The 16288-nt window shown below is 41.3% G+C and overlaps 1 protein-coding gene across 3 annotated transcripts in view; it reads left to right on the forward strand.

The window, feature by feature from the left end:
* The window catches only part of ZMAT4 (zinc finger matrin-type 4), a 466414-nt gene that overhangs the window by 126084 nt on the left and 324042 nt on the right, over window positions 1-16288 (forward strand). The gene's annotated exons all lie outside the window — the stretch shown is intronic.

The raw sequence follows: 16288 nt of genomic DNA on the forward strand, positions 1-16288 counted from the left end.
TACTCCAGAAAATATTACACGTAAGCCATCTTTTTCCTTTTTCCTGCCCAAACGTGCCAGTATGCTGCTGGGGGACTTTGTGATGATTCTGTGCCAGGGCAGAGCAGAGAAAGAATGTACAGAGAGGACAGAGAGCAGCTGGGTGAGGAGAGTCAGGAACCATCAGAAGAAAAAGAGTAGGAAGGACAGCCTAGGGAGAAACCCTGTCAGAAATACTTTGCTGTTTACATATTTTATTTTTCCTTTGGTGTATAAAACTAAGTGACAGTTTATTCATTTATAATAAAAACTGTGCACATCTTGCAAATAAAAATACTCAGGGTTTTTGATTGGTGCACCTCTCCCTGAGGGAATAGTCACTTGGGAAGAAAATGACAATTAGAAAGTTGTTTTGAGGATGTAAAATCAGAGCAAAGGGTTTACTTCAGCCAGGCCAAGGCAGGGACTGATAAAATAAATACTCCTTCCTCCCAGCAGGGGTTACTTTTCCTAATGAGTGGAATATTCATATCCAACCATTGCAGAGGTCCTCTGTGATAAACACTGCAGATTAAACAGAAATCACTTGTCCTTTGAGTTCTGAGGAGGCTGCAGGCATAGAATTTATACCTTATGCTCTCTCTTGTGCTTGTGATCCCTTTCTCCTTCTGCTGCCGGATAGATGCCGGTATTCTTTTCTTATTAAAAATTAATATACGGGGGGCGCCTGGGTAGCGCAGTCGTTAAGCGTCTGCCTTCGGCTCAGGGCGTGATCCCAGCGTTCCGGGATCGAGTCCCACCGGGCTCCTCTGCTGGGAGCCTGCTTCTTCCTCTCCCACTCCCCCTGCTGTGTTCCCTCTCTCGCTGGCTGTCTCTCTGTCAAATAAATAAATATCATCTTAAAAAAATTAATATATGATCATTGAAGAAACTTGACAAGAACCGTGCTTGTGTGTTCTTCACAGGAGAAAAAGAGAGAACAAGAGAACTGCTTATGACCACAGGTAGTGAGCATCAAGGCTGGTGTTAATGAATTCCAAGCACACCTCTTATATCACAAACGAGCTGTTCATACACAGACTAATCTGGAACAAGGTGGAGCTGTCTTGACCACCTTGGTGAGAAGCATTTAGAGCTTATTAGAGGCAAAAGATGTCACAAAAACTTTCCAAGCTGCTAAGAAATGGGACTGAGACTAGTTCTGTCAGCTCTTAGCCTTATGACCTTAGGCAAATAATTGATCTCTCTGAACTTGTTTCTTCAATCAGGCCATCATAATCATACTTCCTTACTGGGTTTTGTGAGGTGCACTGTTACATGCCAAATACTGAGGAAAGAAAGATGAATAAGGTACAGACTGGCCTTAAAGAAACTCAGAATTGAGTGAGGGACATCAACATTGCATAAAAAAAACAGCTATAATCTCACAGTATAGGTGTTTATTTAACATTCTGCACAAAGCTCCATGGAGACCAAGGGCAAGTTGATCCATGCCAGGACAAGTCACTCAGGGATGGTGTTATTGAGAGTTGGCATTTGAGCTGGGGGTCTTTGGGCTTGAATGGATTGTACCAGTTGGAGGAGGTGGGAGCAGACAGGTGCATTCTTGGGTACATTCCTATCAAAAGAACTTATTAAGCCCCAGGAGAGTTGGTCTGAGCCAGTTTTTATGTAATTTCAGAATCCTGTAGCTACAGCAGAATCCTACTTTCCATCAGGTATCTATTAGCAGAGAGAACAGAATTAGTTCCTTTTCCCTGAAATCATCCAGCGATGATGCCGATGTCCCTTCATTCAGTAGCCATTTTGTGTCTTATCATAATAGTCAAAAACAATAGGGTTCACAGACATTTGACAATTAGCCCTTTGAACACAGATTATTTTCTATCCAAGTTCTTTTTTTTTTTTAAATATTTTATTTATTTCTTTGACAGAGATAGAGACAGCCAGTGAGAGAGGGAACACAGGCAGGCGGAGTGGGAGAGGAAGAAGCAGGCTCATAGCAGAGGAGCCTGATGTGGGGCTCGATCCCATAACGCCGGGATCACGCCCTGAGCTGAAGGCAGACGCTTAACCGCTGTGCCACCCAGGCGCCCCTGTCTATTCAAGTTCTAATCATGAATATTGTACTTATTTATGTCTGAGCTCCTAGGGAGGGCTTGACTGGACAGACAGAAAGGGGGCACTGGGACTCACACTGGTGTTACTCCAGGACATGGTCTTGGCCATTCTGGTCACGTCCATGATTTACTCCACTCAGGCTCTGGTTCTGCCAGTCGCATTGGGGACAGTTTATGGAGGGAAGATGTTTGGATTTTTAGAGTAAGAAGTATTTGTGAAGAACCTTTACCAAAGAGCCCTTTGAGAACTTTTGCTTCTGGTGTATCCTGGAATCTGTGTATCCTTGAAAACTTTGATCTACTGATTATTTATTTATTAAATCATTTTCTATAGCTTTCTATAATCATAGTATAAGAATAAATCAGTAAGCAAGAAAAGAAACACAATGAACTTACATTTTAAAAGAAAAATAAAGATTTTATTTATTCATTTGGAGAGGGAGAGAGAGAATCTCAAGCAGACCCTGTGCTGAATGCAGGGCCTGACTCGGGGCTTGATCTCATGACCCTGAGATCATGACCTGCACCTAAATCAAGAGTTGGACATTTAACTGACTGAGTCATCCAGGTGCCCCCATAATGAACTTACTTTTTGAAAGAGATAGTTGATGCTTTTATTAGGATATGTGTACACTTCATAGGTGAATACATCATTTGCCTTAGGCATTATGACATACCAGATACAACATGGAAGCCAGTCCCTCATTAGGGCTGTGGAAGTTGATGTTGGTAATTTTTTGGCCAACTTTCTTTTGTATAGACTCATACCTAAGGGTTGGAAGACTGAATATACAAATAGACAATGGCCAGCCTTATATATATATCTAGAGGGAGAGAGAACTTTGATACACAAGAAACTAAGATAACATTGTGTTTCGACTATACTTTAACTAAAAAGACATTTAAAAAAATAAAGAAAAATAGAACTTTGACCCAAAACCTATAACAACCAGCCTTGGAAACCAACCCATTAATGTAAAGTAACCAGCCAAGGAAGCCTAAGTTAAATTTATAGGAAGTCAGACCACTATCTCTATGAACAATCCAGGAGGCCAAACAATAACCCCTGAAACAATAGGCCCCAAATGGTCTGGACTTGATTAATACCTGATAGCTTTCCTAATTTTTGTCCCTGCTTCCAACTTGGAATCAACCAAAGAATGCCAAATATGCACCCCTACCAATCACGTAGGGATGTGCACTTCTAGTTTGTCTACCTACTGCTTTCACATATGAACAGCCTCCAATCAGGGCACACCTGAGGTCTCCCCTTTATTGTGTTACAGAGCTGTCTTACTGAATCTTGCCTGTGAGTCTTCTCCAAATGCATGTAATGGTGGCTAACATCCTGGCTATGGGAAGCTCTGCATAAATAGCCTTTCTTTTTTTCATTTGGTTTGTCTTTGTTTATTTCCATGGGGTTGTAAAATGGGGATAAAAATAACATCTAATGTATGGTTTTATCACAAGGCCCAAATGAGATAACTCATTTATTCAGGACTTAGTTTTCAAAGGTCCTTCTCCAGTTGTTATTATTATTGCTCCCCTTTCCACCAATACCCTGTGTTCTTAGAAGAATGTAACACTCTGTTCCACTTGTCTCTCCATTCTTGCCCATCCTCCACACTGCTCTGCTTCCAGGGGGCTGTGACAGGTTTGTATCCCAGTCTTACCTGACTGAGAACAGTTTCATGGCTGCCCTGAATACCCAACAAAGCGAATGACTTCTGAAAACAGAGAAAACTTGTTGCTAAGTTTCCATGCCCTGACTATGCATGAACCTGGGGCCCACACTGTTTCCCAAAACTGATGGGGCTGATAGGTAATGGCAGCCATCCCTCCCTCCCCACTTCTTAGCCTTCTGGGAATACATAGTAACTCCAAATATACATCCAGATGAATGGAAGTGCCTATGATTATTCCCAAGGTCTATTGTCATTTCTACTCCAGGTCATTTGACTTTCTTGTTTCTCAAAAACATAAATTCATTTCTGTCTCCTATCCTGACTTTCCCAGCTTTTTAAATTCCCCCCTTCATATGCTTTACTCTTTAGAATCCTCATCTGGATCTTCTATATTTTTTTCCCTGAAACTTTAGAATGAGACATTTTCCTCCTGAGTCCACAGAGTAAAATTAAATGTGAAATAAATTGTTATAGTTGATTTCCTTAGAGAAATTTTCTGTAATCTTGTGAACATTAGAGCCAAAAAGGACTTTAGAGAACATCTAGTTCATTGAAAGTCTCAGGTTTTCAAGATACTTTTTAGTATCTTCTCACCTGCTTTGGGAAAAAGAAATGTCTACCTAAGAAACAACAGTTTTAAGTAAAAAGATGATTTAGCTTTATTTATATTCTGTGAGGATAAGTAATTGCCAACAAAAATCACCAATCAGTATTAAGTAAATAGTGTTTTTACATAGAGTTAATAGAATTCCTTCTAAGTGGAGAAACTTGACATTTGGTTAGTGTGATCAAGCTTATTACTTTTAAATAGTTATATGATTTCCTATAGATCTGGAATATTCAGCAGAGCTGGAGAACCTCCAGGACCACTTTCACGGGTCCCTAAAATCCTGTATTTCAGGCCTGGAGGACTCTATCTAATCTAACCTCATCTTGTGACAAAAGTGAAAATAAGGCCCAAAGAAGTACCGTGACTTGCCCAAATTGGTCAGGCCTGAGATTGAGACCCTCCTTTCTCCCCTAAGTTCTATTCCTATGCTTCTTCCACATATCTTGAAATTGTGTCTTATATTTAGGCATTGAAGCCATTGCTGGGTCCAGAGCCAGAGAGCACTGCTGTTCTGGGGCAAAGTAATAATAGCTGGTACTTAGCAGGCACTTCCCACTTACATTCTAAATGCTTTACATACATTAACACATTTAATCCTCACTCCTGTGTAGGGTAGAAACTATCATTATCCCCACTTTACAGAAAAGCAAACTGAAATAGAGAAATTAAGTCACTTGACTCTGGTTCCACCACTGGTAAGTGGCAGAGACAAGGCTGGGGAAATATAAAACAACACCAAAGAAAATTCCTCTGGTACTGCAGACTAGCTCACCATGTCACATCCTGAGACAGGTATCTAGTTGGGGGGCGGTGTCCAGTGTGCAGTCATGTCTTCAAATACAGTGTGAGGGCTGTACAAGTGCTACCATAAACGTCTCCCAGGGCATCATCTGGCACATGGGAGGGGTCTCCAACCTCTCCTAGTAGGATGGGGCTGGACAAAGCTGCCTGGAGAAAGTGGTGCTGAACTGATTCTTGAGGGACACACGTGGGTGAGCCCAGGGTATAAGGGTGGCAAAGTGCTCTTCTTCTTTTTCTTTTTTTCTTTAAAGATTTTATTTATTTATCTGAGAGACTGAGAGCACAAGCAAGGAGAGAGACAGAGGGAGAGTGAAAGGGAGAGGCAGGTTCCCCACTGAGCAGGAGCCCAACGCCAGGCTTGATTCCAGGACCCTGAGATCATGCAGGCGCTTACCCCACTGAGCCACCGAGGTGCCCCGCAAAGGGCTCTTCTGAGTGTGGAGTCAACATGAGTAATGTCTTCAGGGAAACAAAATTCAAAGGTATTTCTAGAGTGTAAAATGCCAGTGGGTGGCTGTGTTAGATTCCCAGGACTGCTGTAACAAAGTACCACAAACTAGGTGGCTAAAAACAACAGAAATTTATTTTCTCACAGTTCTAGAGGCTACAAGTCTGAATCACAGTGTGGGCAGGGCCTCCCTCTGGGGGCTCTGATTGAAAATCCTTTCCATGCTTCTCTCCTAGCTGCTGGTGGTTTCTGGCAGTGCTTGGCGTTCCTTGGCTCACAGCTGCGTCACGCCAATCTGCTTCTATCTTCACCCAGTCTCTTCCTTATGTGGGTCTCTGTGTGTTCTCCCCTCTTCTTATAAGGACAACTGTCATTGGGTTTAGAGCCCACTGTAACAATCCAGTATGATCTCATTGTAACTAATTAATCTGCCAAGACCCTATTTTCAGATGTCACCTGTTCAAGGTGGACATGAATCTGGGGGGCACAGAATTCACTCAGTACAGCAGTGGAGACAAAAAGTGAAGTGTTGGATGGTGGGGAAAGGTCCAGACGTATACTGTACAAAACAGTAGCATTTACTTTGTCAAAGTGTGGATTTCTCAGTGGTCTGCAGCTCAATTCATGAGCACTTCACAAAGATTAGTGCATTTTCCCATGAAAGCTGTATGCTTTGGCTTCCAGCTGTGCATTTAGAGCTAGAAGTATGCATTTTGTCCCTGGCTCGGCTACATATATTAGTTTTACAACTTTGTTTTGGACTTTCTAAACCTTAATTGCTGTGGTTATAATCAGGGCCTATAAATGCTGCCCTGCCTACCTCTCTGAGTCGTTAAGGGACTCAAAAGCTTCCTCTTTTGAAGCTGCACGATAAACTGTTAAGTGTGTGTGGAGTGTTCTTTCATTGAGTTTTTAATTTTTGTCTATTGGTTCCGTTTTTCATCTCCACCATACAATGCACAACTTCTCTAGTCCAGTTAGGAGCAGGCCTGCTGTTTTCCTGTAGAACACTTGAAGGGCAATTAGGACACCAGTAAGTGTGAGGTCGTGCTGATTTATAAAACAAGGGTCAGAAATAACTGCTGGCCAGACGCAGGTTACTGCCTATTCTTGTGAGGTCCACAAACCAAGAACGGTTTTTACAGACTCACATGTTTGAGGGGAAAAAAATCAAAAGAAGAGTATATTATTGTGTGAAAAATACATGAACTTCAAATTTTCATGTCCACGGAAAAAGTCTTTTTGGAACACAGCCACGCCCAGTCCTTTACAGCTCTATGCGCAGGGCAGCAGCAGAGCTGGGTTGCTGCAATAGACTCGAAGTCCCACAAGCCTAAAATGTTTCCACTTCATCCCTTTACAGAATGTGTTTGCTGCCACCTGTGTGAGGTAGACAGTTTGGGTGAAGAAAGAGGGGGTTTGTCACTCCTCTAGTTGCACGTCTTTCTACTCGCAGGAATGATTCCTTTAGGTCATTCCAGCATTCCAGACCCTCAAAGCTGCTTTGCCTTTGTTCCTTTTGAATTTTAGTTTCTTAGTGGCCAGCAGGTTGAAGGCTTTGGCCAGTAGGAAGCACCATTCTAAACTTCTGGGTGAGAATAGACACTGTTGCTGTTTTGCTTAGCTTCTCTAAATGCAGATAGCTTGAAATGTAGGAAGGAGTCATGTTAGAAGCCTGCAGCACTGTGCGAGCAACAAGGACAGTTGGTTTCTTATGCCATGTACGCAGAAAAGCCAGCTCAGGGTAAACCAAAACTCCTGGCTTTTTTGAGATAATCCTGATTTAAAATACTCATTCTTGTCACTACAAATCAATGGTATGTCCTGCAAAATTCAATATTTCCTCTCTAAAGTGTACCCAAAAGTGGAATCAAAAGTTTTTTTATACAGATACACAGATAATAATTTAAATGAAAAAAACCCAGAACTCCTTATTAATGCCAATGTGCAGCATGGCATTTGGCTATCTGTGACTATCTGAGCCCTAGACTAGGCCTCTAGCTTGGGACTGTGGTTCTGAAACTCATTTATATCATAGTTATTACTTTGATCTAAAATCTGATTGGGGGGGAGGAAGAAAAGGATGCCCCAAAAGACAGCTATGAATTTTTTTTTTTTTTTTTGCCACAACAGAGGTAGTGTAGTGGGTCATTGATTCTACTGTTGACATATCCTTGGATCATTCTCTTCTGAGCTGGTCACTAATTAAGCCCTCTTTATGTGTCAAGCTCTACACTAAATACTTGCTAGATATTTCATTTGAACTTTACAAATGCAAGTAGGAATCTTTATTGCCTGCATTTAAAAAGGGGTTAAGGGGCACCTGGCTGGCTCAGTCAGAAAAGCAGGTGATTCTTGATTTCGAGCTTGTGAATTGGGTGTAGAGATTATTTAGAAATTTAAAAAAAATCCTCAAAAAAATTTGAAAAAAAAGAAAGTGAAGACTGAAGCTTAGGTCAAATACCTTATCTCAACTCACAGACCTTGTGAGTGATACAGCCAAGATTTAAACACGGTATAGTTCGGCACTAGAGCTGGAGCTCTGTGTTACAATGTAGTCTTCATTTATTTATTCTATTTTAAGAAATATTAATTGACTTCCTACTAAGAGTCAGGTACTATATTGATTGCTGAGAATTTCATGAGGAAGGAAACAGATACATACAGTTGCTATTTGCAAAGTTTATAGGACAGTGGGGGGAAATGGGCATTAATTTCTTTTTAAATCATACAAATATACAAATGAAGGGTAGTAGAAAAGCATAGAATGGGGAAATTATAGGTCTTTGGGGTCAGAGAAGCTTTCCCTGAACAACTGATGCTTCAGCTGTGTCTGAAAGGCAAGTAAGGAGTAACTAGTCAAAGAGGCCAGGGTAAGCAGAAGAATGCCAGGTGGAGGGGAGAGCATGTTCAAAGGCCCTGCGGTTAAAGGAATCACAGCATACAAGATAGAAAATGAAAGCCGGTGTGGCTGGTGTTCAGAGACAGAAGCGGGCAGTGACATCAGATGCAGAGAGGGGATTAGTGGAGAGAGGAGTAGAGGTGAACAGTTGAGCAACAGGCTTTCAGGAGGCCACTGAGTGTTTGGCCTTGGATGAGGTTGACGGTGGCAGCAAACAATGGCAAATACATAGATTTGAGGGATATGTTGGTAAAAATGGATCAACTGGAGAACGGATGTGAAACACAAGGAGGTTTCTGAATGACTTGCAGTTCAGAACTTGAGCTGGGTGGTTGCTGGCCCTCCTGCAGGCAGAGTAGTCTTCACCCTTAGGGGCACAACCCAGAGAGCAGGAAGATCTGAGAATCAGGGTGGATTGTGAGGAAAACCCTTTCTCCAGGTTGTTCCATGCTGGTCCTGGCTGAGCAGAACTGAAGTTGCATAGAGGTGAATTTGCCTCCAGCCACAGGGTAGGGGAGAGCAAGGGAGAAGTATGTGGTGGACTTTTGTCCTCAGAGTTTCTTCCAGTGAAGGTTTTCTACATTTCTATTGGAGCGTGAGGCCAAGCCAGGTGCCACCGCAGGAGTTGGATCCCACAGAGGCACAGGCTAGAGGTTCCCCACAGGTGCACTGATTTCCAAGGTTGGGACAGGGTGCTAAATGAATTCCAGGCAGTCACCAAGTGCAAGGGCTGGGGAGAGGAGAGAATCAGAATGCTGGTATTCTGAATTAAGACAGCAGAGTGGTTTTTTGGAGGGCATCTAGAGAGAGAGATGCTGAAGTTGTCGGTGGTTAAATAATGTGCTTCTACGGGGCGCCTGGGTAGCGCAGTCGTTAAGCATCTGCCTTCGGCTCAGGGCGTGATCCTGGCGTTCTGGGATCGAGTCCCACATCGGGCTCCACTTCTGGGAGCCTGCTTCTTCCTTCTCCCACTCCCCCTGCTGTGTTCCCTCTCTCGCTGGCTGTCTCTCTGTCACATAAATAAATAAAATCTTAAAAAAAATTAATGTGCTTCTAATAGGAGGACTGGGGTTATTTAGAGAGTTGGAATAACTCCGATGTGGTCTTAGGACCTAGATCCAGTGACTTCCAGTGGATCTGTCCTGTTCCTCCTTAGTTCAAAAGGCAGAGATGGTAGGACCCATAGTTTTAGACTTTATGATGACAGGGACCTTACCTTATTCATCTTTTACTCCTTCCCTCAGAGGCGTTCCATAAATTATTGTTCATATTTTCATAATAAGATATTATCCTACTTTTTCTTAAAATTTTTCTTTTTCTTTTTCTTTAAAAAATTATGATTAAAAATAGTTTTAATAAAAACACTGTCATTTGTATGGGAAGTCTTACAGAGTATTACCATGAAATTATATTTTAGTTGTATTCCTATCAAAGTGCCTTGTTAAAAGAAGATTTTGTTAAATTGGGTTTGTTCAGGAAAATCTAAAAGTAGTGAACATTGTTTCTTTGAGCACTGTTTCTTCACCAGGTTCTTGGTCTCATGTGGGTCATCTTCAAATAGGAAAATGTAAGGACAGGGAAGGGATTTGGGAGGTCATGTTGTCATAGCACAGGCTGGCCTCCAGTAAGTGTTTCTGGTGGGGACTCACATGTTCTGGCTCTATCTTGCCTGTCTGTAACCACCCTGCTCACTTATTAGTTGCCCTCTCAGTGGCTGCTCTATGACCAACTGTTGCCTGTCTTCTGCTGTCTTCCCTGGAAGCTTGGCCCTATTGTACCACAAATCAAGACTGTTCACACAGGAGTTGGTGTGCAGCTAATGGAGGTAAATGTCCTTCCCACATTACCACACAATTTCAGCTCTAAGAAAAAAGGAAACTGATAGTCAGGAAGTTCTTCTTGGGAGGACATTTTGGCATTGCCTCCAGGGCAAACAGGTGGATCATACTTACTGGATGACGTAAAACCTGGAAGAGTAGAGGTCAAATGCCTTAGCATGTGTCTTTCACTTTGCACACCAAATGGGCTCTTGAAAATGAATCAAAATATGTTTTTGTTTAGGGTAGTTAGAATAAAAGAATTCTGGGGACCACAGACTTCTCTAACTTCAGCTCTCAGATGTCAGTCTGGATGTTGGCTTTCCTTTCCGAGGGACCAGGAGGGGTGTGTGGGAGCCCCTAGATGCAGCTTGATGGCTCATTAGCATGTGGCAGCTGGGTTCTTCGGCTCTCTTCCCTGTATGCTGCGTTTCCTCTTTTCAGGTGTCTGCATCTCAAGCAATCTTGTGTATCAATTTTTTTCCCTGATGGTTTTCCTTGGTTCACATCCTAGAATCTCACAAAACATAAGTTTGTTCTTCTCTTAAATCCCAACTCTTTCCTGAAAAAATTTTACCACTCACTTTTAATCAAATGTCTGCCCTTATGTGTCTGGGTCCATTTATCTCCATCTCTTCCCCGGCTGCAAGGAGGGGTATGAGAGGATCTTGCCTCCTTTCTTCCCTTTGTCCTACACAGCACAGTGAGTCTTTACTCTCTTAAGACTATGTCATAAATCATGCCTGCTGTCTTCCCATTAGGCGACCCCATGTGCCCATTCTGTTTCTCCTTAGTAACCTCTGGGCATTCCTCATGCTCAGAATATTATTCTTGCAGAACAAAGAAGTCTGTTTCCTTCACTACATTCTGGTTTGTTACTGTTTGGCTTTGTTTAGGTTGATGTGTTCTTTTAGGAATATATATTTTTCTTCTTGCCCTAGAAGCAGCCAACCGTTGTGCCATTAGAATATAAGATAGATTTATAACTTTCTGTGACCTGGATTTGGTGCAGGTAATGCTGAGACAATGATAAATATACTCTGATAAACACCAGAAAGCCTTGAGAAAACACATTTGAAAAATAGGGATGATGTACTGATTTCTACTAATTTGGAGTAAAATGTCTTTTTGGACTTGGATCCAGCAAACCTGTCTCATGCATCTGCCCCCTATCACAGACAATACTGGGAGCTTCGTGTGTGTGGTCTTACATAATTTTCAGAGAATTTTATCATGTGAGCATTACGATGCCCATTTTGTAAATGAGATAAAGGGGGTTCAGAGAGGAAAGAAGCACACAAAACTAGAGGTCATCTGTCTCTTGGGCCTTTTCCATCCGGCAGCCTTTGATGCATTGCATTTATTGAAGGACATGCTTTCACTTTTGGCTCAGCCATTTCGCATATTGGTGACATTAGTAGAGCTAGATTCCTGTAGAATATTCTTTATGGGAGTGGCTCAAGGAATTCTTCCACTTAAGGCTCCAGTGGATTGGGGCGATGTTCACTGGGTCATCCTAATCATGTCTTTTTTTCCCCTCAGGTCCCTACTGAGGGTTGATAACCTTACACATATTGAAAATCTGAAAGGCAGATACTATGGTGCTCCCTGATTCCGTGTCATGTAAAGAAATGAGCACAGGCATTGGGGACTGCTCTGAGGTTAAATAGAGCCTCTAATTCCTGCTAGTGGGGTGATATTTGTCAAGTTCTTGATCTTTCGTAGACTTAATTTTGCCATCTGAAAAATGGTGGCAACAACCCATATATCCCATGACTCCCATGAGGAGTGAAAATGATCATGAAAAAAAAAGGAGTAGGGAGGGCAGGTCCTGGGGGTAGGTGCCTGACAACTGTTACTTCTTTTCCCTCTAATGCGCTGGGTAAGGGTGACATTCTTTCTGATACTGTATTTGATCAGGAGAAAACACACAATGGACCAATGAGAGTGAGCTGGTGGTGAAATTCATCGGTCTGTATTTGAGAACTAAATGCTGTCGAGAGAGATGTTTTCTGTAGAAGCCGTAAGTAATTGCCAAGGAACTAGAGAGACTGAGAAAATATTGCAGTGTTCAATAACATTCTTGTTTTAAAGAACCCAAACTAATACAACGAGAGAAAAATATGTTGTTGGCATTAGCACATCGGGGTTTGCTTGGAGGAACATGTACGTCTTGTCATTCCTTGGCTGTTATCCAGCGCCAATATTTTAGTCTAGCTGGAAGAGAGTCAGATCTTTGGAACAGCTCTGGGTGACAGTGCGTACTCCCCTCAGCCACGTGCACAGCACAGTTCTCTTATTCCCCTCCCTTCTGCTCACAGGTGGCGTTGTTCAGTCATGGCACAGTGACTTTAATAGATATTAAAAATGTGGCTGTTTGAGCGTGTCATTCTTGAAACCCCATCAAAACTCTCTATGGAAGCATATGTGAGTGGATGTGGTACAGGGCCATTACTTGCTGCAACAGGAACTGTTCTTGGTCTGTGACACTGAATAGCCAAATAGTCTTGTAATCATGTATAATTTGTCTATTAGTTTTGTCTTTTTGCCAAGCATAGTTAAAATTGTGTAGAGAAGGAGATTATTTTTATTGTGAATTCCTGATGGAAAAAAGGCATTTTTCTTCAGAGTTATTAACTTGGTTTTACAGCTGACCTTTAAAGGAATGTCTATGACTTCAGATACTCAAGAGCTCAGCAAATATTATCCTCCATATAATTTAAATAGTCGTTATAGTTTGGGCTATAAGCACTGAATGTATATCAGAAGATATAATGTTTTTTTTTTAATTTTTGAGATTTTATTGTAAAGGAAAAAATCTTGTTTTATTGGTGCATTGAGTGATGGTTGACCTTTTCTAATTAAATTTCCTCTTCACATTTTAGCTGTACATAATTCTAGAAGGTCACCGGTTGGCATTAGCAACCCCAGAAATGAATGGTCATGATGTCACATCCTAGAATTGACAAATTAGTTAGTTTGATTTCTCATTATCCATTGTATCCATTGTTGTAATGGAGGATAGAAACATTCAAGATGGATTTGTGACTTGAAATTTTCTGGAAACCAAGAAATTTAAGTCTTTAATGTGTTTTTCTTGCCCATCCCTTTCTCCATACAGATTTTTCATTTTTATGGGTTTTTCTGCATTGTGACATAGTGTCCTGGACAGCAGTTCTCTGCTTTCATGGCTAATGATGCAAAAAGGAGAGAAAGAGAAGAAAGGGGAAGAGAAAAAGAAAAAAAAAGTGCTATCGAGCCAAAAGCAAAGTTAAATTGTAACCAATGAGTATCTAAGCCTGGAGGGGATTTTAAGGCTTCTCAATGCAAGTCTTGTCACCTAGAAATAAAACAGAAAACTGTTAGTCTTGTCTGCATTTCACTTGGACTTCAAGAAAGGGTGAGAGATCTTGGATGGGTCATTAATCGTTCATGGATTGTTTCCTCCTCTGGACTATACGACCACTTATTGCTTTCTGATTTTAATTAATTGCAATTTAAATATTCTCTGGTAACCAATATTATGATTCATAAATAAACTGGATTGGTGGGTTGTTTATAATCTTAGATATTTCTTATATTTTGTAATGCAATGATTGTTTATCCATATAATCCATTAATAATTGCTTTGTGCCTATTCCAGACACAGAGTAAGTGGTGAGCAAAGCCAGACCCAGAGTCCTTACCCTCAATTGAAATGGAAACTCTGATAAATGACATGGTGCTGAGAGAGATCATTCAGTAGAGGTGACCTGTCTGGGAACTGAGGGAAGATTTCTCTGAGCAGGATTCCTAAGAGGCATCTGAAGGGTGCAGAGGTATTAACTGGGTAAAAGGCTAAGGGAAGATTCTAGGGAGAGGGAACAGAATCTGGGGATAGACAGAAGGCAAGCCTAACTAGGGCAAAACACAGCAGGTGTGATGGTGGAAGAGGCTAGTAGGGTCATAAAGTAGGAGGCAGACCACTGAGGTTTTTAGGGGAAGGATGACAATGTAATTCATCATCCAAACTGGGACATCTCTAAATGTGAAAGGGCACTATTGATATGAAATTGGAACAATGGGTGCAAGCCAATATGTAGGATGGAAGACTACTTAAAAGCTATTTTAAGAAGTCTTGGTTTTTATTTTAAGTGCAACCAGAATCCATTGAAGAGTTTTAAGCCAGGAGACTAAAATGATCAGATTTGGCCTTTAAGAATCATTAAAAAAAAATCATTATGACCCCTATGTTCTTGCAGCATTATTTGCAGTAGCCAAAATATGGAAGCACCCAAGTGTCCATCAATGATAGCTGAATGGATAAAGAAGATGTCACACACACACACACACACACACACACACACACACACACACACACACACACGAATACTACCCAGCCATCATAAAAAAGGAATGAAGTCTTATTATTTGTGATAATATGGCTAGACCTTGAGGGCATTATACTAAGTAAAATAAGCCAGACAGAAAAAGACAAATACTACATGATTTCACTTATAAGTGAAATTGAAACAACAAAATGAAATGAAACCCAGGCTGATAGATACAGAGAACAAATTGATGATTGCTGGAAAGGAGGGATGGGAGTGGGCAACGTGGATGAAAAGGATCAAGGGGTACAAACTTCCAATTATAAAATAAATAAGTCATGGAGATGTAAGTATAGCATGGGGAATACAGTCAATAATATTGTATTAACTTTGTATGGTGACAGATGGTAACTAGACTTATTGTGGTGATCAGTTTGTAATATATGCAAATGTCAAATCACTGTGCTGCACACCTGAAACTCATATGAAATTGTATGCCAATTTTTCTTTAATGAAAATAAATATAAAAATAAAAATCACTCTGTTGCAATGTGAACAAAAGACTAAAGGATGTCCCAGAGTGGAAGTGGGTGGACCTGTTACGTGTCTATTATAGATGTTTAGGGGAATTAGAAGTTAGCAGAGGTGAGAAGTGAGCAGATCTGAGAGAAGTTAAAGTTAACATCACCAGGGATGGAGAACTGATTGCACTGAAGGTCCTAAGTTGTTTCCACTCTTTATATCCATGCCCTTTGGTATTATCCTCCTCACTCGACTCAGGGCTTAGCTAGGCAATTAGCTTTCGCCAGTGGACTAGTAGCAAATGCATCACAAGCAGAGCCTTGAAAAACATGCGTGCATTGCTCTTAGACTTTTGATGCTCTTGGACTCTTGCAACCAATCTGGGCTAGCTGATGGGAGGATGAGAGAACATGTGGAAAGAGTCTGGGCATCCCAGCGGAGGCCACCATAAATCTGGAAACCTAGCCAGCACCAGCCAAGTGAACAGCTGACTGAAAATGTGGAGAGCAGGTGGGCCTGGCTCAGACCAGGAGAATCACTTAGCTGAGCCCTGCCTGAATTGCTGACCTGCTGAATCATGGACTGAGGTAAACAGCTGTGGTTTTAGACTATTCGGTTTGGCATGGTTTGTTATATACCAGTAGATACAGAAGCTGTTCATTGAGAGAAGACCGTGGAAGAAGGCCAGTTTAATTTAGATGTGCTGACTTTGAGGAAGTGACATCAAACAGGAGTGTGTTGTGTAAGGGAAGCTTAGCTGATTATTGTCGAAGTAGTGATAGAGGATTAAACTAGCTCTAAAACAAAATTTTGTGCATTTTACTACTGTATGTTCAATACAACAATACTGAATGATCTATTTTTGTTTCCTCAAGAGAGGAGTTGAGTGATGAGCAATTATATGAGTATGGGGAAGATGTTTTAATATGTAACTTAGTTGGACTGCTACTCTGCAATTTGCTTTTATATATTGAAAATAGAACCCCATAGTCACAGAACTGTGGACTTCTAGGTGTTTTCAAATCTAGAATAACCACACTCCAGTGGACTTATCTTTTATCCCCACAAAAACCTGTTTCCTCTCTTATAGATCC

The sequence above is a fragment of the Ailuropoda melanoleuca genome, chromosome 18 (genome assembly GCF_002007445.2).
Source record: "Ailuropoda melanoleuca isolate Jingjing chromosome 18, ASM200744v2, whole genome shotgun sequence".
NCBI lineage: Eukaryota > Metazoa > Chordata > Mammalia > Carnivora > Ursidae > Ailuropoda > Ailuropoda melanoleuca.